Source organism: Aythya ferina (genome assembly GCF_964211825.1).
Source record: "Aythya ferina genome assembly, chromosome: 5".
NCBI classification, from domain to species: Eukaryota; Metazoa; Chordata; class Aves; order Anseriformes; family Anatidae; genus Aythya; species Aythya ferina.
In genome coordinates, this window is record NC_140301.1 from 7309060 (window position 1) to 7332571 (window position 23512).

The 23512-nt window shown below is 37.8% G+C and overlaps 1 protein-coding gene across 2 annotated transcripts in view; it reads left to right on the forward strand.

Moving 5' to 3' along the window:
- Window positions 1–23512, forward strand: part of WT1 (WT1 transcription factor) — a 93887-nt gene that overhangs the window by 4211 nt on the left and 66164 nt on the right. The window lies entirely within an intron of this gene.

The following is a 23512-nucleotide window of genomic DNA, read 5'->3' on the forward strand; positions in this document are numbered from 1 at the left end:
CAAAGGCCAACATGGGTTCAAAGTTTACAGGTCTCTGCATTTATCAGGTAGAAATATGCTACATTTCACTATTTCATAAAATATCCTTTTATGAAAAAGCCATCGATCTTTGTATGTCCTACTAAAACTGATTTTTCAAATGAAAGAAATGAATGATGACACCAAATCAAGAAATTGTTTATGAGTTTATATTTTTGCAAGACCACCATGACTTTCACATACGTTTTCAATTTTGGTAAGGATGTGATTATCATGTGGATATGTTTTACTCCCACCATCTGTACTAAGGGATCTGTCAGGACTGTGTACCCTCTCGGCGGCAGATCAGGATCTGTTCAGATTATTTTATTAATCTATAGTGGCTTTTAGCCAGTGATAGTTATCATTTCTGTATGTTTTATAGAGAATTTCTGTTTTTAATATATATGTACATAAAATCAGATATATAATACGTAAGTTTAATAATATGTACATTTAAATCTTTTCAAAGATTTCTACAGAATGTTTTCTATGTGATTTCTGTCCTGCATTTACTCTACAAAACTTCACCTTCAGTAGAGATTTTCTGTTTGTTTTCTGCTTTTTCATTACCGTTGCCACATTTCCTACAGGAATCACCAAATTCTTTGACCAACTGAACATTTTTGATGCTTAAAAACAGTTTTGGGTATTCATGCTTCAGGTATTGTAGAACTAGAATGCAGTGTTTTGGGGCAAGAGTAATTTAAGAAATGACTATATTACCCACCTAGAAATGGCATCTAACACAACAACCAGCATGCTGCACTGTAATGAGCAAAAGCGATTTCTGTTCTGGTAAATGGTGTGGTCTCTCTTTGTGCCTTCAGGAATCAAATGAGCTTGGCCTTTATAGGTGGCTGATGAAAAAGGACACAAACAAATCCACACCCTTTATTAAGTATCAATCTCAGAAGAAGTGTAATGTATGTGGAAATCAGTTTGAACTTCTAAGAAGGAGCTCGATACTTGGGTTTTTAAGAGGAGCTTTTTGCTCCTTTTGCTATACAGTCTGGCTTTAATAAAAATTGCTGTATCAGCCTGTATATTGGGATAAAAAAGATATTTTTATGATGCTTAGATTGCTTGTTAAGAAATTCACTGTTGTTTCAGCTTATTTAGGAATTATCTTTTTTTAATTGTCTTTGATTCAGATGAAAACACAAAGTTAAATGTTCTCTTCTTCCTTTTAACTGACAAGTTAGACTTTTAGACAAATAATATCTACTATCTAAATATGTATTTATTCCTATCAACCTTCTCTTTTCTCTCTTGGGGAAAAAACATGAAAAGAATGGAGTTTAGTTATAATTTTGGTGAAAAACCTTTTGCCAAGTTGCACAGCGAGTAAGTGTTCAATGTGGAGGTAGCATGATCAGAATGCGAGTCTTGCTGCACTCTGGTTGGCATTACTTTCTTGCAGCTTTTATTGTAATTACAGGGTCTAGCATAATAATTTAAACAGCCTACTCTTGTATGAGCATGCTATGAAATACATCTTATGACACCACCAAAGACTCTGGAAAACCTTACATACAGAGAAAACATAAACATCTTTCAATGGGCTCTTTACATCACAGACCAAACATCTTCCCAAAACAAAATCTATCATGTCCAAGTGGACTGAAAAGTAAACAAAACTTCCTATTCATCTGGTGATGACCTTAGAGAAAACATTGCTGTTAGGGCAGGTTCTGCAATTATTAGGAAGTTCTGGATTATTGTTTTTTTTTAAATATATCTCAAAAGAATGGTACTCATCTCCAATTTGTGGGCTTTTGTTCCATATGCTATTCAAAGCACCCTGAAAAAAAAAGAAAAAATCACAGAACTCTGTAACGACTTACCCAGATGTCACAATAACACCCCCAACTCCACAAACAGTGTCACAAGAGTTCAGTGTGCTTCTCTGAGTACCATACTCTTTGTAGTTCTTGCAACAAAGCGTCAATTGCTGATTAATACATGAAAAACATTCAAAATAGCTGAAAGAATCTCAGGCCATGTGCATGAAGTGGAAAGAGCTCATAACCCTGCTTGAGAACTTTTTCATCACCTAATGAATTCTTCTACCTGAAGCAAAGCAGATCAAGAACGCAGCAGCTTTAGGTGTCAAAAAAGGCAGTTTCCATTCTAAGTGGAATGGAAGCATTATTTTAAAAGTATCTTAGAAGCCTTTCCCTCCCTTTGACCCTTATAAAATCTATGGAAACCTTGTTAAATGTTCAAGATCTGGCAATATTTTTGAAACGGGTAAGATAGTTAAATTCCATTCTGGTGACCATCTACAGTGTAAATAGTGAGTGTAATCTTAAATTTGAAGAGGAAGTCTCTAAAGAAAACTTTATTAATGTGTTCTGTAATTGCATGCAGTTTTGCAAGTCCATTTTTGCAGACACATAAGAATATGTCATATTGTGTCATGGAGTTTGGCATGCTGCAGCTGATCCTGCCTGTTGGGGGATGATTTGGAGGGTGATGGATGGAACTCCAGAACAGGCTGTCAGAACAAGTTGTCCATGGAGAACAGGGGAAAAGGAGTGGAAAGGTTCTTTCTTGTCCCTTCTCAGCCACTGTTTGACATGCCATGAAATGTAAACATAATTTCCTTCTTTAATAGGACATTGAATATTTTTGTAATCTGTCATCACATCAGCGTGACAAGAAATCCTTAGCTGATCCATGGAATCACATCATCTCTAGAGTTTTTTCAATTATAAATTTATTTAAGAATGAAAGATATTCTGTGAAAAGTATTGACAAATATCTGTTCCAAAATGAATGGGAAGCACTTCTTTACATCTTTTAAGATCCTCTTCTAACCCTAGTAAAGGCAAGGGTTCCACCAATGAATTACGTGCTGTTACGCTTTACTTTCATTAGAAGTCAATTATAATACAGACGAAATGCAGAGTACCTGGTTTCTCTGTATCTTTCATTATTTAATGTGCATTTGTGGAATACCCTCTTACACAGCAGTTCTCTAAGCTGCATGGTCCTCATCACAACTGTCTCTCCTCATCAAGGAATCTTTTCATACTTCTAATCGTTTGTCTGTGGCTCTGACCCTCTCTGTGAGAAAAGGCCCCATAAGTTGTCTCAAAGAAAAGGTTTTGAAGGATATATCTCTCTCTGAGGTACCAGAAGTGCAGCATGCTACTATTGTGTAAGTCTCAGAGGAGAGCAGAGTTATCTCTAAAACAGTGCAGCTTTCCATTTCTGAAGAATCCCTCTCACTAGGAATTACACTGCCATTATTATTCTCCCTTGCAATTTAATTCTAAGAATACAGTGATACATGATATGTATTTGTCTTGCTCTGTCCTCAAGGACATACTAATATGCTGCTGGATTAGAAATACTTTCTTTAAAAGTACTCAAGTGATGGAAAACTGTTCTTTTCAGAGTAGCTGCAACTTGAGAACATCTTTTCCTAGGAAAGAGAACTGTTCAGAATCTTAACCATTTAAATGTACTGCTAGTTTTTGCATTTAAACTTCTGTTTTTAAAGTTATGGTATATAATTATATGAGCTACATATTTCAAATAATGTATAATTATGACTTTGTCCTTCTTTTCTGTAGAGCCTGTTTTTGTGATAAATCTCAATTCTTTAAGAGCAGTATCTTGCTTCCATAACTTAAAACTGTGTAGACACTACCCCTCATGGTATCTTTGCCATTTTAAAGTGTATAATATTCTGTTGTCCTTCTTGTCTGAGAAATGCCTTCACAAAACTGTGTGAACTTCATACTGTCAAGAAGTTTGTGCCTTCACATTCACAGCTGGCTGCAAGCTTCTGTTTACTGCCATGTTATGTTAAACCACAGCAAGATCTAAAATTATTGAAAAAGCAGCAGTTTATGCTTATTCCTTCAACCAAATATTTGTATTTGATACCTCTAATCAAACAGTATTTTATAAGCTGTTAATTCTTTAATTAACTTCTCCATGCTCCCTTCTCAGAACATCCTCCTGCATATTTGCAAGAGTGGAAACTGATCAGAACTTAGAACTTTGCAGTGTTTCACATCTCTGCTGGATTTTAAACCATTTCATTTCCAAATCACATGCAAAGAATTCCAAATAGCAAAGTGACCAGCAACCTCAAAATAAACATATAGGCTCTGCTTCTCTAAAGCACTTCTAAAAAGAACATCCAAAAGTTAACATAATTAGGGACCTTGAGGCCTTCTAGTCAAGCTTTAATAAAGCTACACAATGAACCTCAAGGAGTAGAATTGTGAACTTGGACCCCAGAGAAAGACATGCCTCATGTTCAAATACTGAGGATGAGATTCATCTCCTTTGTTTAGTGTAGATGTCTCCATGTGAACTAGTCATAGAAACACAGTCAATGAAGAGAAATGGATACTGCTAGGGTCGACTCATTTGATTTATTTTAATTGTCTAGCTTACCTTTTGCTAAGTGAAGGGGTGGGTTGACTAACATCGAGTGAAGGGTGATGCATTCAACAAAAAATGTGCAGGTTAGTTACTAGTGCTGAATAATACAATACGGACAGTACCACATGCTCTCCTAAAATCCTCTCTCACACTATTCATGAACTTTATGTTCCTCTGATTTCAGCAGATTTGTTTTCTTATTATTGAATAACGTGTTGAAAATTAACATACTATGAAAACACTTCTCAGCTGAAAAATTACAAAGGGACAGTAAGCAGTGCAGAAATATGGGAAGAAGAATCATTGGTACTTTTGCCATGTGGCAGGTTTTATATAAGTGTGTTGCTTAATATGAGATTCAGATCTCACATTTGGATGTTAAAAGTTCGTATTTAAAAAACACAAAATGGCCTTTATATTAAAGGTTTGGTACCTTCAATGTGCATAAATAGCATAGATGTATATTAGTATAGAGAATAAATAAATATTCATAAGTAGTAACTTTACAAGTCCAAATGTGAGCTGTGCCCACATCATTTTTTATTTGTTTGTTTTTATATGAATTGTTTGTCTTCGATCAGTTGTCCCATGTGCAATAAACGCAAAGTGGCAAAGTGAAGAAAAGTATTTCTCACTCTACTGAGAAGTAGGCAACAGTAGAATACTTACGTGTAGCTTTGGCCATTCCTGTTTAAGGAAAGCTTTGCTTACTGGTTGCTGCTGCAGAGCTTGACACTGCAACACCAGGCGCTGGGGAGTGCTACTGGACAGTTGCAGAAGTTCAGTTCCAAGTGCAGTTTCTCTTCTGAATCTCGTATTTATGATACTAACCTGGTGTTCTGGTAAAGGAACATCTCTCACTGGGAAACCACTGGCCAGAGGTAATTTACATTGGAGAGTAGCTTTTGAATGTAAACACCATAGGGAAGGATATTCTTACAAAGTAAGAATTCTGCTCTCGGAGATGCATTTAATGGAAATAGTTGTGGGTTTTGTTTGTTTGTTTGTTTGCTTTTTAGCTCCTGTTAGCATTTGGAATGTGTCAGTTGCCTAGCTTGTTTGGATGGAGTTTTACATTCAGTTCTTCCACTTTTCCAAATCACCAAGAGAACTGTCTGCTTAAGGAATAATTGTATGGCTGTGCATGTTCAGTTATCTGATGGCTTTGAACAAAAGCGGTCAGTTGTGTTGCAGTGTGTGTTAGTTTTGTAAGTGTCATGTGAAGGCTGACAGAGATCACGTTTCTGTGTTTTGCTGCTCAGTCCAGACCGTAGCCTCTAGAGGTAAGGGATCTCTGCAGAACCTCACTGGAGCAGATCACCAAACAGTGCAGGATTTCAAGAGCTGACACACTCTTATTGCAACGATATTCTTGTCATGAAGGTGATGGGCTTTGTATTGTGGTTTCGTGTATCAATGTGGTTTTGTCTAAAAGCCTAGCCCTGTTGGTAAGCTACATGCTTTCCTTTTTTTAGAAAAAGAGGCTTTTCTTTTGTTCTTAGGGATGAGTTGTTTCTAAGCTAAAGGCTTCTGAGTGTATGGATTCATACATGCTATAGTGGAAAAAAAAATATATACATGTCCATCTATGCGGAACAGCTGGAATCCAACACTGGAAACTGGAGAGAGGTTCTGCTGTTACTGGGGACTCTGGATCAGAAAAACTCCTGCAGGAATCACTAAGTATAGCAAAGCATGGCTCAATCACAGAGTAAGCTGGGCCTGTCCAAGCAAGTGACACGTATAACCAGCTACAATCATTGGCCAAAAGCAGATTAGTCCTGCTGTTGGCAAAGGCTGATGACTGGCAGCATCTTGCCTTTTAACGAGGCAGCACCTTGCGGCCCCTTTGATATTCCTACCAGAATAACCCTTGAATTAAATTCATAATTTTCAGCAGACTTCTGATTTTGAAGGCTTTCTCTTTGCTATCTTTAGCCTGGATTTCTAGATGCAATAGCCACTTGTGCCTCCACATTATCCTGACAAGTGGTGCTACTTTAGAGTTACATCTGTGCTACATTCATTGAACAGTGCAGGGGCAGAGCCCATAAGGGCATAAGGGCTGTGTTCTGCATGGGCTGGTCTCCAGACTCTTCAGCAGGAACTTGGGAAGGACACAGTTCATTCACTGGACATAGAACATTATTGGTAACAATGAAACCTCTAGGAAAACATTTTTAAGCAAAGTATGACAACATTTGGAGGGACAAAATTTGGACCCAAGGATTTAGAAGTACTTCAGGATTGATTTCACTTTAAAAAAATGATTTTTTGGGGTGAAGATTTTTTTTTTTTTCTGCACTACGTAGCAAGGTGAAGTTTATAAAACTTGCTTCCCAGTTTTGTGTGTGTGTGTGTGTGTTAAATATATATATGCAGGGTAAAGGTTTTTAGTGGTGCTGCTAAGTATTTTAGGTTGTGCTCTTCAGAAAATAAGACGAGGACTTTTGAAAACTGTTGTTTTTCTTGACTTCACATTCATTAATCTTATTTAGTTTCTGGAAGGGGATATTTTGTGAGCTCCACCAATGGGTAATGTTTTCTTTTCCAAAGTTCATGATTCTTCTGTTCAAATCACTAATTTTCACTGTTACACTCCAGTGGTTTAGTGCTTCTGAGGCCTTGAGGAATGAGTTTAATTAGCAATGCTGAATAAATTCTGAGACATAATTCATCTTTCTTGTCACTGGGATCTAAGTAACAAAAATGTCATTTTAAGATGTACTTAAAAGCCTTGTCATGATGGTATCTTTTGTCTAATTGGGAAAAGATTCACATATAAATTTTGAAAAAAAAAAAAAATTACCTGACTGTCTGCTTTCAATTCAGCTAAAAGATATAGGATGCAGTCACATGTCCTTGAAGTCACTGGTATTTTGTTTTCAAAATATTAAGCTATGAGCAGTACTTGGCACACACATTCCAAATTAAAAGTGCATTAGAACATTTTAGATTAAGTAATCGATTTGGCAAATTTCAAAGCTATCCCAGATTAAATCATATTTAAGTTGACTCTGAAGCCCTTTAGATTTTGAATGGAACATACAGAAATCCACTGCAGAGAAAATGTCATTTTCCAGTAATCTTAATCATTGCAGCACAACAGTCCACGTTTTGTCATGTCCTTTTCTCTGAACCTAGAGGAAGTATGTTTCTAAGACCTGTGAAGGAAAAATAGGGAATACAGAAAGTGAAAGAAGGAGCGAACTCAGGAATTTAAACGTAAAACATGCCCCAGTAGGCACTACTAGCAGTACAGAGAGCAATAGCATTTTGCCACGGTGTATCACATTCATTGCTGAAGGTTCAGAGCATTTTACAAGCATCATTAATGGATGACAGTTCTGTCCCGTGACAGCTGAGGGAAGAATTAAAGGTAGTTTTCATAAATTTACAAAAAAGAACAGAAATAGATAGCAACTTGCCCAAGGAGAGCTGTAAGCCAAACAAAGCCAAACGGCCTGACTGAGAATCCCAAATTAATTCTGAGACCAGTTCCTCTACTCCAGCACGTGGAGCTCTATGAATAAAAAATATGGATTGTTTAGCACCTTTCTCATCTGGGCACAAAGAAATTAAGGACAAATTGTGGCTGTAGCCGGTTCCCTGGATTTTGTCAGATTCAGACAGATCCCAAATGTTATTTTAATGTAACCTTAAAAGAAACCCCTTGCTATTAATTTTGTATTTATTGCAGTTACGCTGACCCTAATGAATTTTTTTAAATGAATTTGACAGATGTCACAAATATTTTCAATGCAGTTTCACATCATTAAATATAACCTTTCCTAGAAAAAGACTTCTATGAAGTTAATGTAGGAGAAGTGCAAATGCTGGATTCTGGAAAGCCAAGGGCATTGTGTATTCCTTAGTACAAAAGATAGATTTAGGGAATTATGTTTGTGGAACAGCATTGCAAGGTTCTCCCACCTCAGGAGATATCCTGTCTCATCAGGATATCACATCCAGAAGGACAAGCTCATTTAGAAGGGAGTCCATTTATGAATTTATCCCTTAGATATTAGGTGTAGTTGGTTATGCCTCCAGAAAAAAAAACACTGACCTTAGGAACTCCTTTTCCAGATTCATTTTTTATTACTTTGCTCTCAAGGGATAGCCAAGAGAGCTAAGCAAAGCCTCCAGAAAAGACAGATTGTTCCACTTCCTTGAAGACATGATCTTGTTTTTTGTTAAGTTTGCACAGTTCTTTGCACCTGGTGGCCCTGGTTCTACTTGGAAGGAGGGCAAAGAATAAATCACAGTTCTTTACATTGTAAGTGAAATCGTGAAGCGAAGTAAATACATGATAATAATCCAGAGCATCAGAAATATTAAATTAATCATTTGAGGACTGGATTCTACTGGGTTCCAATACTTTTATAAACTTTAGAGCACTGGTGAGGTCCTCAACTGGAGTATAAATAAAGCATACCCTTTCAAAGGTTTATAGGACTGTACTTGGTCCTCTCTTACTACCTTAATTTATGATTGTTGCAAATTCACAAGCTGTGAAATGTGTTGGTCGCAGAGCTGATGGCAATAACTTTAGAATATGAATGAGAGCATCTGGGTTGCTATTTACCTTTGTTTCACAAAGTCAGCTTTTTATCTTTGCATCATTTAACCTCGGAAATATGGCTGGGTTAGGCAGGCGTATGGAACCTTCTGTGGAACAGAACATTTGCTTTCTGTAACTTTGCCAGTTTCTTCCATGAAAAAAAAACAAACACCATGTACTGTTTGCTTTCCCACTACTGCGCTTTTAATCTACAAGAACACAGATCAAATTAATATAAGTAAAAATAAGCAACAGCTTCCCTGTACAAAAAAAGGGGCTGGTACTCAGAAATACTCTAATTTATGTTGGCTCTGTAGTGACTTGGGTGAAATGCAGGCCCAGGCAGCAATCTTGCTTTAACCCTATTTGTAGACTTTCATTAGTGCATACAAATTTTGCTTGCTTTTAGTTACAGATGAATTTCTCTGTGCCTAACTTTCAGTTTCCGTATCTATAAAATGGTTAAGATATGATCAAGCTTTCTCAAGTATTTGTCACCTTGCTTGGGCTATAAACTACTGTATTGAGTCCACTGTTGTTCACCAAAAATGGGAATCTATTGCAGACAGTGTGTGCTAACACTGAAAATACTTTACTTCTTTCTTGTGCTTGATGTCCAGAATATTTGAGACTGGTGCAGGAACAGCTTGGTGTAATTTAATGGTCTGCGTTCTGTGGGAGTTCAGAGTTGGTAATGAGAATGGCTACTTCAGGACTTCAAATCTACGCTCCAGTAAGGTTTTTTAACCTGAAAAACCTTAACTTGTATGGTGATTGGTGGCCCTGAATTAAGCCACAGCCACTTTGTAATATCCAAATCAAAATCACTCTTTTATTGTAGTTTGATTGGATATAACATCTCAGACAGCATTTGGTTGAGAAGCCTCTTGAAACTTCTCTGAATATAGAGAAAATGATTCCCACCATATCTCATTCTCTGTTTTCCCTTGACTATCGTGTAAGCTCTGCTGAGTTTATAATAAATATTATTTGCAATGTATCCCCTTGCTTGGCTTTTAATGCATTCATAGGAGACAATTTCAACTGCTTGTGTGCTGCTTTTACTGCCCAATGCCTCCAGGTCTTGTGATACAACACATGTATCTTAACCATTGCATTAAGGAACGGCCAGCTCGAGGGGCCTAACAAGATACAAAGATGGTTTTCTTGAAAGAGACAAGGAGTTTTGCGTGCAGTGAGAATCAAAGCTGTTCCTCACACTTCCCGAAGGGTTCTGGCTCTTGTGGCCAGTGCTGGCAGCTTGAAAGAGCTTCCTTCCTCTCATCTGACCAGCAAGAGATTTACAGCTGGAGATCTAGTTATGAGCCAGGGGCTGAACGCTGTACATCAGAAAAGGAGGCAAACAGGGAGCTCAATTCACCTTTGGTCCCTTAAGCTAGGTTTGGGTTCAGGCTGTTTGTCAAGCAGAAGAGAAGTCACAGACTGGGTTGTTCAAAGGCCATAGTGAGTACAAAAGCTGTAAACGAATGGGTGGTTCCTGATGGGGCGGCTAAGAAAGGAGAACCAAATTTGTCCTGTAGTGTTTGAAAGGCTGAAGATAAGACTAAACATTGCTCAGTACACACAGGTAACCCACCAAAAGTAGCGTGCTGCATGCTGCCATACTGCCAGGTCTGTTCAGCTATTGTCCGTGTGGGTGGCTTTTTGTGGGTGACCAGTTCAAACCACGGCTTTGCAGATAAAAATTTCAGAAATGCAGAGGAAGGAGGGGCGTGGTGCGGACTGGAACTTCTCATTCAGTTACATCATGCACTTGTTTGTTAATTGTTCTGTGTCGACCTCATACCAAACAAAAAAGGAGTTGATTCATCATTACTTGTTTATGTGTCCCTAATGCTTTTTGACGAGCTTATTTACAGAGGTGTCAGCTTGACGTTACTAATTTATCATACATAGCATTTGATTAAAACGCCAAGGAATTTAGCTAGAAAGCTACTCTTCTTCTCACGCACAACTTCTCTCTGTCTGGTCAGGGTTTGTTTACATCACACCGTTCTTTTGAGTCTTCAGATCAGGCCATGCTCTGGGGCTACCTTTTTGGGGCTGAGCTGTCAAAAAGCTCTTTGATAAACAATGTGAGAGGAACTCTACAAATGTGTTCAAGTATTCTGAATAGTAGAAGGTTTTGAAAAAAAAGTTTAACGTTAAAGATCATAGATAGTGTAGAGTCTGAGTTTGTTCTCCCCAAGCAGTGTAGATAGCACACGACAGACAGCTTTCTCACTGTCATTGTTTTATCATGCTGCTTGTGATGTGGAGATAGCTGAAATACATCTGTTACATGCTATTGGTAAGGGTGTCTGTAGTGTATTTATATATTTATTTATGCTTTATCCTCTTTTAAAATACTGATAACTATCAGTATTCTTTATGATTTTCTTTTGCAGATTCTAAATGGTTTTCTTTTCACCTTATTTTCTTGGTTGAGACTAAATTTTTCTCTTCTCATTTACTGTCAAGGAACATGATGCTTGGATGTCGTAAAACAGATATTTATTATTTATATATATTTTATTCCAGCTATGGAATTCCTCTTTTTTTAGAAGCTAAGAATCTCACTGCCAATGTTGGCAGACTTAAGAGTTTATATTCATGGTCAGAGCATACCTTCCTCAACCAGGATACTTTTTTTTTTTTTTTTTTTTTTTTTTTAGCACTCTAAAAAGGCATATTTTACTCAGCTGGCGGGTGGATGATTCTAACTTAGTGTTTCATTAGTCTGTTATGTTTTTATTTCCTCTGCTGCATGCTAGAATTGGAGTTGCAGGAAAGTTCATCCAAAATTCTGTGTCTTAGACTGGACATTTAAGTTCCTAATAAACTTAGGTAATGCATTTCTAATTTGTATCCATGCTCATTTATTCTATCACTGAAATGGAGAATTCACAAGAGAGGCTCAGGTTCATGTCAGTGTTTTCTTCTAAGGTTTCCTCAGCCAAGGAGGCCCTGACCACCACGTGTTGCTTCCAAAACCTAGTGAACTCAGGTAGCTCCTAAACATTGCAGTCTAGAGTCTGGAATCCCGATAGGCCTCCACTGGTCCTCTGTGGTATCACATCGGGCCCTACCTTTTTCCCTAGGGGCAGTATCTGTAAAAACAAATGTAACCTAAGCAAAGATTAGTTATGATACCAAAGCAAAGGTGATTGTACACAAACGTAAGGCAAGCCATTCCCCCAAGCCTATTTAAACAAAATACCAATGTTGCTAATCATGTAGTCAAGTTTCCATTTGAAGAAGATGCACTGTTTATGAATTCATTTAATTATGACATCTGCTTAGTGATTTTAAATTTGTGATCAGAACTTCAGAGTTCCCAGGAAAGGCTGAAACGCAGCTGTGAGATTCTCACAAACAGAAAGGTCCTAGTGAAAACAGTAATCATGGTGTCGTGCAGTATATCTTGCTATTTTGTATAGTAGCTTTTGTAAATATCTGAGAATGTTGCCTGCAGTTTATAAATAACTTTTGTACAATAACAGCTGCAGCAGAGCAGCTCAGATTATGCAACTGCTTTAAAAGAGGCTGGACTAAACTAACCCACTTGTAATCAGGTTGAAAATTTGTTACCTGGGAGCTGAGAAATGAGCCTGAAAGAGGCAGGAAATTGCTTCACAGGAGTAACTGAGATCCAAGCAGCCAGGAAGAGCTGCAGCTTGCGGGAGTTCTGCCTGAGAGAGGACTGTGGTATTGAAGGTTGCATTGGCAGTGATGCTAGCTAAACTCAGCGGCAGAAGGGTCTGCAGTTCATCAGGTCTGACATCCAGTAGGTGTCATTGCAGCCAACTGGGATTATCAGTCTCAGAAGGCAAGGATGATTTGTCAGGGTGCAGGGTGGGAGAGAGGGAAACCCAAGTCAAAGTACATGATTTCAAAGCTGTAAATCTGTGAGCGCTTTAGAAAAAGGATGCCTCTACTTATATTTAGATTTCTCCAACTATGAAAGCTGTGATTTCTCATCAGCAGCCCCATGCTTTTGGAGACATCTGTGTTTAGTTTACAGCAGATTAAAAAAAAAAAAAAAAAAAAAAAAAGGATGTAAAAAAGAGAAAAAATGTCAATCCTTTCCTCTGAATTTGGTTAGATTAAAAATGAGCACACTTTCTGTGTAAAGGAAAGGTATAGTTTACATAAGTTAGAGTTTAGATAGATGATTATCTGAAAGATTATTTTAATCTGTAGTAGTTGATCTACAAACCACAAATGTCGTCTCGATAAAAGTAGTTTGTAGTGGGTCATAAAGCTAGAATGATAGTGCAAGGCAGAATCATGCTTTTATCATAAAGGAGCATTTTTCTGATGATTTGACTTAATATAGGACTACTCACAGACATAAGAATTATTCCCATAAATTAGAAAACTGCAACTTTAACCCATACCTTCATATGTGGAGCTGGTGACAGGGATATAAAACAATACTGAAAGAAAAGTGCTTGTGCAGGTTGCAGTTAGACATTGCATAAAATTATTTCTTGTATGCAATATTTTTTCCTCTTGGGACCAGTCTTGAGTTCACAAGATGATACCTGCCATGGGTTTGAATTAATCAGAGCAGCAGTTACTACACTGCATGTAAATGGACCTTTGGCCTCTTCCTTGAGAACGTTCCTCAAACATCTTGAGAAGCGGTCTATTGATTGAATACCAGGAAGCCGTGCATACAGATGACTCCAGCATCATTACAAATCTAAATTATTCTTAGATAATTGTTATCCATTCAGGACTTAGGCGGGTTTGCTTCAAAGGGTCAACTTTTGTAGATATTATTCAAAAGATTGGATGACTGAGGCTCAAATTAGATGTTTGGGAATACCATGTATTGTACCCCCTCAGTGTATTTGGGCTATGAATAAAGAGCGTAGATTCCCTTGCAGCACATTTTGAGTGTTTTCCTCAACACTTGCACAGCTTCTGACTATAAACTGTTTAGACGGCCTTTCAGAATTTGTTTACAAATAACAGAGAGTACAGCAGAAGAAGCCATACATGACCACTGCAGATGAGTTACTCGCATTAATATTTACTAAACAATACTAGCTGAAACAGAGAGATTGTGGGCTTAATTTAGAAAGATATTTGGCCTGTAGCACACCATGTCCAGAACCTCCAGCAGAGGCAAAGAAACATGGTATGGCAGATAACAGCTCCTTTTAGTCTCCCTAGAAAATACTAGGACTACACAAGTAATTAGTACTGTATCTGTGGAAACAAAAGATGTGCCCTGGAAAAGAAAAATTCCCGTGAAATGAAAATAACAAAAATAATTGAAAATATACTTGAGGAATGTTGGGTCAGTTCCACAGAGACATAAGTAAACACAACCCTTTAAAAACAAGTGGAGCTGTTTTTCAGCAGAGAGATTTTCAAAATTGGCAAAAATGCAGCTAGTCCTTGCTGTGATGATATAAAATCCTTTCTGTGTTCTTAAGTGAGTTGAGAAAATGATCAAACAGATTGATTTGAAAATACATTTTTTAGTTAAGCATCTGTTTATAGTTTCTTAGAATTGGCTCTTCCTCCAGCTGCCTTCTGTCCATCAGTTGCAGATAATTTCTGCCAAAATGCCTTTTACTTTTGAGGACACTAACAAAGTGGGAACACATATAGTTTCTGTATGAGGTATTGTTGTGATCTTCTCTGCATTCCCCCAGACCCCCATACAGTAGTGAGAGTAGTGGCAGTAGTGAGAGAATACATGGTAGGTGATTCTCCTAAGGATAAGTGGGCAGTGTTGTTGGTGAGCTGTCTGTGGCTTATTTCTGAATAATTACCAGGCTTGATTTATCACTGTGCTAGGTTTTGTGTTGGCTGCGCACCTGCAACAGGTCAGGGTCTCATGCCTCATCCTTTCATTTTGAAAACCTAAAAATGATTAGCAACCCTGCTGTATATGTGTGAACTGGTTAACACAGACAAGAAGATTGGGATTCACCTTGTTATCCTTCAGTCTGCATACAAACAGTTATGAAAAGCTTGAAGGGTAAAACCATTTAACAGTCAAAATAAACAAAATAAGTATAAAACAAGAAGAACAGCAAACAAGTGTAATATCAGAAGTACTAACTTCCATATAAAAGAGTTCTACACATACACAAATTACTTAGGTCTTACAAAACACTTTGACTTGGATCCAAGTGAAAATACTGTAAAGCCTTTACTAGCATATTCCTGACTGAATCTTTCTGTTTAATTTTGTTTTCAGCTCCCTTTTGCAAACTTTGAATAGCATATCTGAGATGGTTAGTTTTGTGATGTTTTATCGTGATAGCTAAACTAAGTGCCGATAACGTCCTGTGATGTGAAGAGAAAATGGTATACGTTTCTTTTATATAATTTCAGTTTAATAGGGTGATTAAATGTTCAAAACAACTTCTTTACTGAAAGAACGCTTTGGCTTATTATTGGTTAGACTGGAAATCTTTCATGTGGTGCTTGCCCAGGTCAGCTTTCCCTCTGTGTTGATCAGTAGTCCATCTCTTAAAACTGAAATACTCATCTGATAACTGTAATCCTGCCTTTTAACTCTGATAACTCCTTTAAGCTCAGGAGATAAAGATGCTGGAGAATCTCTTATATACTGCAAAGATTATTTGCAAGATTAAGTTGACCCTGTACACCTTGGCTTAAAAAGTTTTATATTCTCCTATAGAAATCCTTGAGTAAAGGAGTTGCTCTAACACATGTTTGTTGAGTAGTGGATGTTAGGAGATAGAATTACAGCCAATGAGAAACAGTTTACATAAACATCGTGATTTTTAAGAACTTTTGTTTTATTAAAAAAAATATTTTAAATCTTTAGCCAATGAGGATACATACCTTGCAATACATATACACTTGTCCCTCCAGTGTTAGCTTCCAATGTAATAAAAACATCTGTCATTCTTGAATCTATTTAGGTCATTTGAAATAAAGATCTAGAAGCAAAACTTAACTTTTTATGCATGTCCCGCTGTTGATGGCATTCTTTTCAGTACGCATCTATTACAGACCAAATCCATTGCTGGTAAAAATGAGACCTAGCGTATTTTCTTCAGCCTCTGCTGAGAAACAGCCACTTAGAAAGTAAGAAGTTGCAGTTAGTCGTGTAGAGTATGGCAGTGAAACACAATACATTCAACAAATACATTGGTTTTTTGTTTGTTTGTTTACCCAATCTAATGGGCAGAATAGCATTACTTAGAACCTGGAGCTATTCCTTTCTCCTATAAAGATGCACGTATAATTTGGGGGATCATAGTAGCTCAGCTTAATGTAGCAACTCAAAGATGGCACAGCTAGCAGCACACCATGTCTGATGAACTGGGGTCTCAATGAAGAGTCAGTGGCAAGGGTGTTATTTATTATGTCATTAGTAGAATTCCTTAAGCACCTTGGGGACTTACCACATACCATCAGAATAAAAGTAGGAGGATGCAGGAAAAGGAGAAAAGAATCATGCTTTGTATCCATTTGTATGCATATTAATAGGTATACTGTAATTATTTTACTTAGCACTTTTGTTAATGCTACCATATTTTTCAGTATGTTTGGTATTTAAAATTTATTGAGTATTGGGCAGTATTTATGATTAGTCTGTGATAGCCAGTAATGTCAAAAAGAAGGCAATTTATTTATTTTTTTTCAAAAGAAGTAAATTTTGCAAGTCAACCAGCTGTGTTGTGAATGCCATATAAAATGAAAACCTCCTTCCCTTTGATGAGCTAATCAGTGTTGGAATTTGTCTTGACACTTTCTTAAGATGTGGAGTAATAACAATGTGAAAGATGAGAGAGAAAGGTGAGAAGCAGCACTGGAAAAGAATAGATAAAGTGATTTTGAATATTGGAATTTACACTGAAACTAGAAACTGGAGGGAGAAAAGAAAGCTAGGACCTTCAAGAATCTTGATGCTCTCCATGTAGGAACTGAAAAATTTTTGTATTTATTCTTTGTTTCATCTTCAATTCCTGTCTGCATTATAATGTATAATATATATAAAATATACATAAAATGTTAAAAGCTACATTTTTTTAAACATAGCCAAGTTAGAAAACCTTTCAGACCTACCTGCATCTTTTTCATCTTTTCACTCCCTTCATGTCACTGATGTGAAATAGTATTTCATGGCAAACAAATTCTGATATTATCCAGGAAGAAAATCTGACAGAGGTCACTGAGAGACATGAAAGCTCTGCTGATATGTCTGTCTGCTCGGTCCCTTAAAGAAAGCTGTATCTGAGCAGGTACAAAGAAATCAGCACAAAGACCATCTTTTTGTAATCCCCACATTTTTGGGAAGGCTGAGATTGATAATGAAAGAACACAGAAAGCTCTCTTGGGGTGCTGTAATTGCTTTAAAAGTATGTTAGCCTGAATTTAGGAAAAGTAAAATATTACTGGGTTGTAAGGTGAAGTGTTCTGTATGTAAAATTGGCACTCAGTAGACATTTCCTCCCATTAATTTGGTGATTTTTATACTGTTGTTGTATTCACCTGCCCTGTAAATCTTTACTATCATTTTATAGTTGACCCAAAGCAAGGCCATTCGTTCAGTCTTCCAAAATAAAGAGATGTGTTTGTTTGCTTTTAAAACTACATTTGTAAATGTCTGTAAGGCACAAAAGAGGCATTGGCCCAGAGTGTTCTGTGATTCTCACAGAATGCTGTGTCTTTGCCTCTCTAGCGCTGATCTGTAGACCAAACACTTTTGTGCTAAACACTATGGGATTTTAGCAAATACTAGTCCAAAAAAACAAAGGGGGAAAACAGAGGAAAAAAAAATCCTGTATATTTATTTCCAGGGGAAAAAAATTGTCTGACCTTGGGTGTGCTAATTACTGGTTCCAGAAGAAAAACACTTCATTCCTTGATTCTAGTCCTCCACCTTGGATATTATTGTTATTTGCACACATTAGTCTTTCTTAATTCATTTATATGTGCATATGGTATAGCTTTTTCCTTAGAATATTGAGATAATATTGTTCCTTTTTGTATAGAAAGAGCCAGTTTTTCAACATTTCACATAACCCATAAGGTTCTGGTGACAAAGTAAATTCGATCTCGAGTTGTATTTTTAAATCCAAATCGTCTAAAACAATGCACAATATGCAAGTATCATCAATAATCATTGCTTTGTAAGCATCAACTTTCCACATTCTCATGAAAAAGTTCGCATGATTTTTGTCATGGAAATTGTAACTTAGACAATGGATGGCTCTTTCACGGCAGGGATCTATTATGATTTTGGAGGGTAAAATTTAACAGGCACATCATAATTTAGTTAACAGTTTTTAAAGAGATTCGAGGTTGTGAATTATAAGTGCTTAAATTCCTGAGTTCTTGATATCTCTGCTGATATCAGGTAAAATTAGTTAAGCCCAGAGCAAGGCCTTTGAATGCAGGGAATGAGTCTGAGATCAGAATGTAGCCTTTTGGCAGGGAAAGGGAACAACATTTAAAACAAACCTAGACTGGCATGCCAGCATGAACAGTGCAATAAGCACAGCCTCTTTAGCAGCATCCGCATGAGCTGTAAATCTGGTGGTGGAAGACTCGGTAAAGGTTGTGAATTTGAACACTTCTCTGCATTAAGCAGAGCAGGAGGGGAGGAATCCAGCTGGACATGAACCTGTCTCTGTTTCTCCACGCTGCCCTACACACTTAGAGCACTCTGTGGCAAGCTCTTCTCATGTCTGAGTTTTCATTTGTTTGGGAAATAAAGGTAAAATTCTGTTAACTCTCATTCTCCAACAGATAATAGGTTTTTTTTTCCCCTTTCCTTGCTTGAGGGGGATGATTTTTTTATTTATTTATTTGCTTATTTATTTTAAGGAAGGTCTTTGTCCCTGTCCCAAAATTCTGGATGGTTTTCAGGGATGAAGATGAACAAAGAATTCTTCCTACTGCACTGAATGGTTTCCCCCCTGAGTATCCCAGAGACAGGAAACAAAATACAGCAATTCTTTCCGAAGAAAACAAGTGCTGACTCTCAGCAGAGCGCGAACTAGGCTTCATCAATCAGGAGACTATGAGCAACAGCATGAGGCTTACACAAACAGTCACATACACTTGCACACATGCTCTGTGCTTACCTCCCCCTCATTTCCCCACCCAAATAATCCAAAAATTTGCTTTTGTATCCTTAAGCTTTCAGGTTGCTTTTTTTTAGAGAACGTCTCTGTACTTCTGTAAAAGAGACTCAATTTTGTGAATTGTGAGTTTTTAAATTCATGCAAATTCAAACAAGAAAAGTCTTTTTTTTATACTTACGTAGCTTCACTGGTATTGCTCATCAAAGAGAAATGAGGGCTTTGCCTCCTTAGAGATATATAGTATTTACTTTAGGGTCAGATTAAGGTGCAGGGCAAAAAGAAAAAAGAAAAAAAAAAAAAAGGAAAAGAAAAGGAGGGGGATTATTGCAACATCTTGGTCCTTTTACAGTCTCCAATTAAGAGTCATGTTGTTGGTAATTATTTTCAACAGAGATTTTTCAAAGCTGCTAAACATGAGCCTTGTATCTACCCCAGAGTAGCTTTTTCTTCCCCTAGGAAATAAAGCTGAACCTTAGTATTGTGCTAGGGCACTATAAAGTGATTAGCAAATCCTTGCAGCTGGTAGAGAAGGGAGCAGACACTCCCTAAAATCTCCCTTCTGTTGCTTTATTAATGGACATGCTTAATAAATGACCTCATCCCAGAGCGCATGCTGGAAGTGGAGGTATTAAGTGGGAAGCTGAGGCGTTCCTAGTGGCCTCTTGAAAGTTTGGGGAGACAGTAGTGATTTAAGCCTTTGGGGTTCTTAAAACTGCACCAAGCAGTGACAGAGCAGCCGGCAGTCCAAGGGCAGAACTGTCAATTAAATGTGGGATTCACGTGGGTAGGTCAGCACCATGTTTTCAAGTAGTGCTGCATCAGAATTACACCAATACTGCATCCTGAGCCTACCTGTCTGCGCAGGGGGTGCTCAGCTGTGTCTGCAGCTTAGGGTAGGAACTAGGCCCTTCTGCACAAGCGTTCTCAGAACAGCTCTCAATGTCTGGGATACCCCAGAGAGAACTGCTAAGTGAGATACAGTGACAGATAAAACAGTGCTGTTAGTGGTGTTTTTAGTGAGTTGTCTTGTGATACCCCGTGGTAAATATGATAGAGAAAGAAACAGTGACAAAGAGCAGTTATAGCCAGTTCCCTTGTAGTTTTGGTGTTCAAAACACTTGTAACATTTTTGGCAAAAAATGTGGGAGTGGTAGCAGCAGTGAAGGAGCGAGAGAGAGAGCTTAGCCTGGGCTATAGTTTCCCTTTGCCAAGAGCAAAGAAATTATAAAAACAAATTCTTGGCTGAAAACTTAAAAGGATAGGTTTGGAATGTTATCTTAAAGAACGTTACAATCTTGGAGCTTCCAGTCATACCCCAGATAAAGCACTTTGTTTATACATTACCCCATTTCATGTACAATGGCTTCTATGGTAGATGAGCAAGAAGCATTCATCCTGCCTTTGGAGGACATACAATTTAATTAGAGGTTTGCCATTTTTTCTTTCTATAATCTATTTTTACACACAACACACATGGTCTGTATTTTTGCAGCACGAAGTGTTAGTTAAACTGTTCAGATAAAATTTTTACGGTAGTTCTGGGATTTATTCCCTTTTCTGTGTATGTGCTGAGAGCCAAGGGAAAGCAGCAGAAGTATAGAGGATTTACATCAGTGTGACCTACAGCAGAATCCAGAAGAGAGTTTTTAGTAAAACCTTTTACCATCCCCTTCAGACTTTGATTTTAGATTTTCTCTTTGTGTTTTGTTTTAAAGAAAATGAGACTTTTAGAGTCGTCAGGATTAAGTTAATGTCACCATTTTTATACTGATGAATTACCTAAAGTGCAGCATTTGCAGAAATACGCAAACCTTCATGGCTGAAGGGAGATCACCGTTTGAATTAATTGTTGGGAAGCAAAAACAAAAACAAACAACAACAACAAAACAACCTTAGAGCAGGTGCTGAACATCTTTGTTGTTGAAAACAAATCAGAAAAGACTGAATTTAGGGCATATAGGTCCAGATAATCAAATGAGTGTGCAGTTCTGGCTTCCACTGAGGTTGATAGCAAAACTGCTGACTGCACAGAGAAGCATGGGAGATCAGCAGCAGATCTGTACGTGTTTTTGAAAGCTGGTACTAAGTTTGGTTCTGCTTCGTGCAAAGGAAATGCTTGTATTTCTCCCTTGAACGAATAACATTTTTGTTGCTTTTAATTCTGTTTGATAAGTTGCTATTACTTGTGCTGTTACTAGCAGTGCCCGGAGACTTCAGAACAGAAGGTGTGGTCTTTTCACATAAACTTGTATTGTTTTTGTGGGATCCACTTGGTGCTTCACACTTTTGCTTTAGCACTAAAAGTGACTTGTGCTGACAGCTAGAGTAATTGCTGTGCATGGAATAAAACTGACTATCTTTGTTTTCTCACCCCAGTTCTAAAATGTAAGCGTGTTCTTGCAGATCTAAGCTGAAATACATAGATAAATTTTTGCTGTATGCAATAAAAATGGTTTATGTGTTTTTCTGATGCCTAAATGTGCAGAAGACACATGTAACCGTTATTGAAAGGTAAAAAAGAGAATGGGGCAGATTTAGAGGCAGTAAATTTTATTTTTATATCCTATTCTTTCTCATTGCTTGTTATTTTTTTGAAGCTCTTCTAGTGCTTTTTCCAACTCCCCTTGAAATTAATGAGAGCCAGACTAAGTCCCAGGAGACTTCTGTGGACATTAAAAAAAGATGAAACAATCTTTCCTTCAAGAAGTGACAGAGCTCTAACTTTAAATGTGTGTTGCTAAAGGGAGTTAGGAGCCATCTACTGGTGCAGCGGGTAGGTACTCAGCCTGAGTGGAGACAGAGCCTTAAGCAAATATCAGCGTGTGGTGGTCCTGTCACTACAGCAGAAGGATCTGCTTTTAATGCAGCCTACTTAAGGAAGGTAGGGATGCTACCTGAGCTTTGTGCTGCTTGGCAGTAAGAATGAGTTTCAAGAATCTCCTGCACCGGTTTGGTTATTGGCTATAGGATTAGCTGTGTCCCTAACAATTGCAGCTGGGTAGCAGCTGAGGGTGAGTTTTCCTCCGAAGCTCCCTGGCATCCCTCTCCTCACACTGGCATCTCTAGAACACATTTTGGCCACAGGCAAGAGCATTAGAAAAGCCAAATCTTTGTGGTGCTTTGAAGAGATGGGCAAACATATTGCAGCATAAAGACTGCTTTTTGTCTGATCGTTACTGACCATAGTAAATCTTATAAAGATCTTTTATTGGTTATTATTATCGTATAATTTGATGACTTTAGATAGTGATGCTATGTTTCTTTATAATGATGACTATTATATAATTTTTTTGAAGGAACTAGAAAACAAGTTGCATAAGGGGTGCCTGAAGGAATTGTGGTTGTTTAGTCCTGAGAAAAAGAGTCTCGAAGGGACACCTCGTTGCTATCTACAACTAAGGAAAGGAGGTTGCAGTGAAGTGGGTATTGGTCTCTTTTCTCAGGTGGCAAACAATAGCCTGCAGTTGTGCCAGGAGAGGTTCACATGAAGTGCCAGGAAGAATTTCTTAGCAGAAAGGGAGGTTAGCCATAGGAACAGGCTGCCCAGGGAAGTGGTAGAGTTGCCATTCCTGGAGGCATTTGAGGGGTGTCTGGATGTGGCACTAGGAACATACTTCAGTGGTGGACTTGGTAGTGTTAGGTGATGGTTGGACTTTCTGATTTTATGGGTCTTTTCCAAGCTAAATGACTGTATGATAACTACAAGAATATGCCTATGATAATATCTATTGCCTGACAAAAGGAAATTACCTGTCTCTGTTACACCAGACTGTGGTAGGAACTGAAGAGAACTTGAGATGGATCAAGTTGCATGTCAGCTATGCCCAGTGTTTTCAAGCTCATACAGCCGGGGGGGAAAAATAAATAAATAAATAAATAAATAAAAGCCTGTTTAATTTTTCTTCCCTATGACACTAGAAGACTTTTAAAGAATCTTTGTTTAATTTCCATTCTTTCATGCCAAGTAGCAGTGTAGTAGTATGTAGTAGTATTTCACGAAACAATATCTAGTTAAGCCATGTACACAGGGGCAAACACTTCTGTACAGAGTGGAGCAAAGCTTGTGATGAATGTAAATGGAAAAACCCACATTCTTGCTGCCTGCTGGAATGCACAGCTGCATTCCCGGAAGAGCCAGCCAGTCCAAAAACCTTCTACTGTCTTTTCTTCTTTGTTTAGCCTTGGGTTAGGTGACTACTTTTCATTTGTTTGCTTGTTTATTAATGTCATTTGCAAGACCACTTCATGTTTATCATGAAACACCTGTGAAAACAATATTTCCTCTGCATGTTAGATTCCTCACCACACACAGGTAGCTCTGTGCTAAGTGAAATGCAGTGTCCATTATCTGCACAGTGCGTTCGCAATAGCTATGACTTGGTATCAAATCCTCAGGCAGACTGTTGAGTTTACAGCTAGCAGAACAACCTCACTG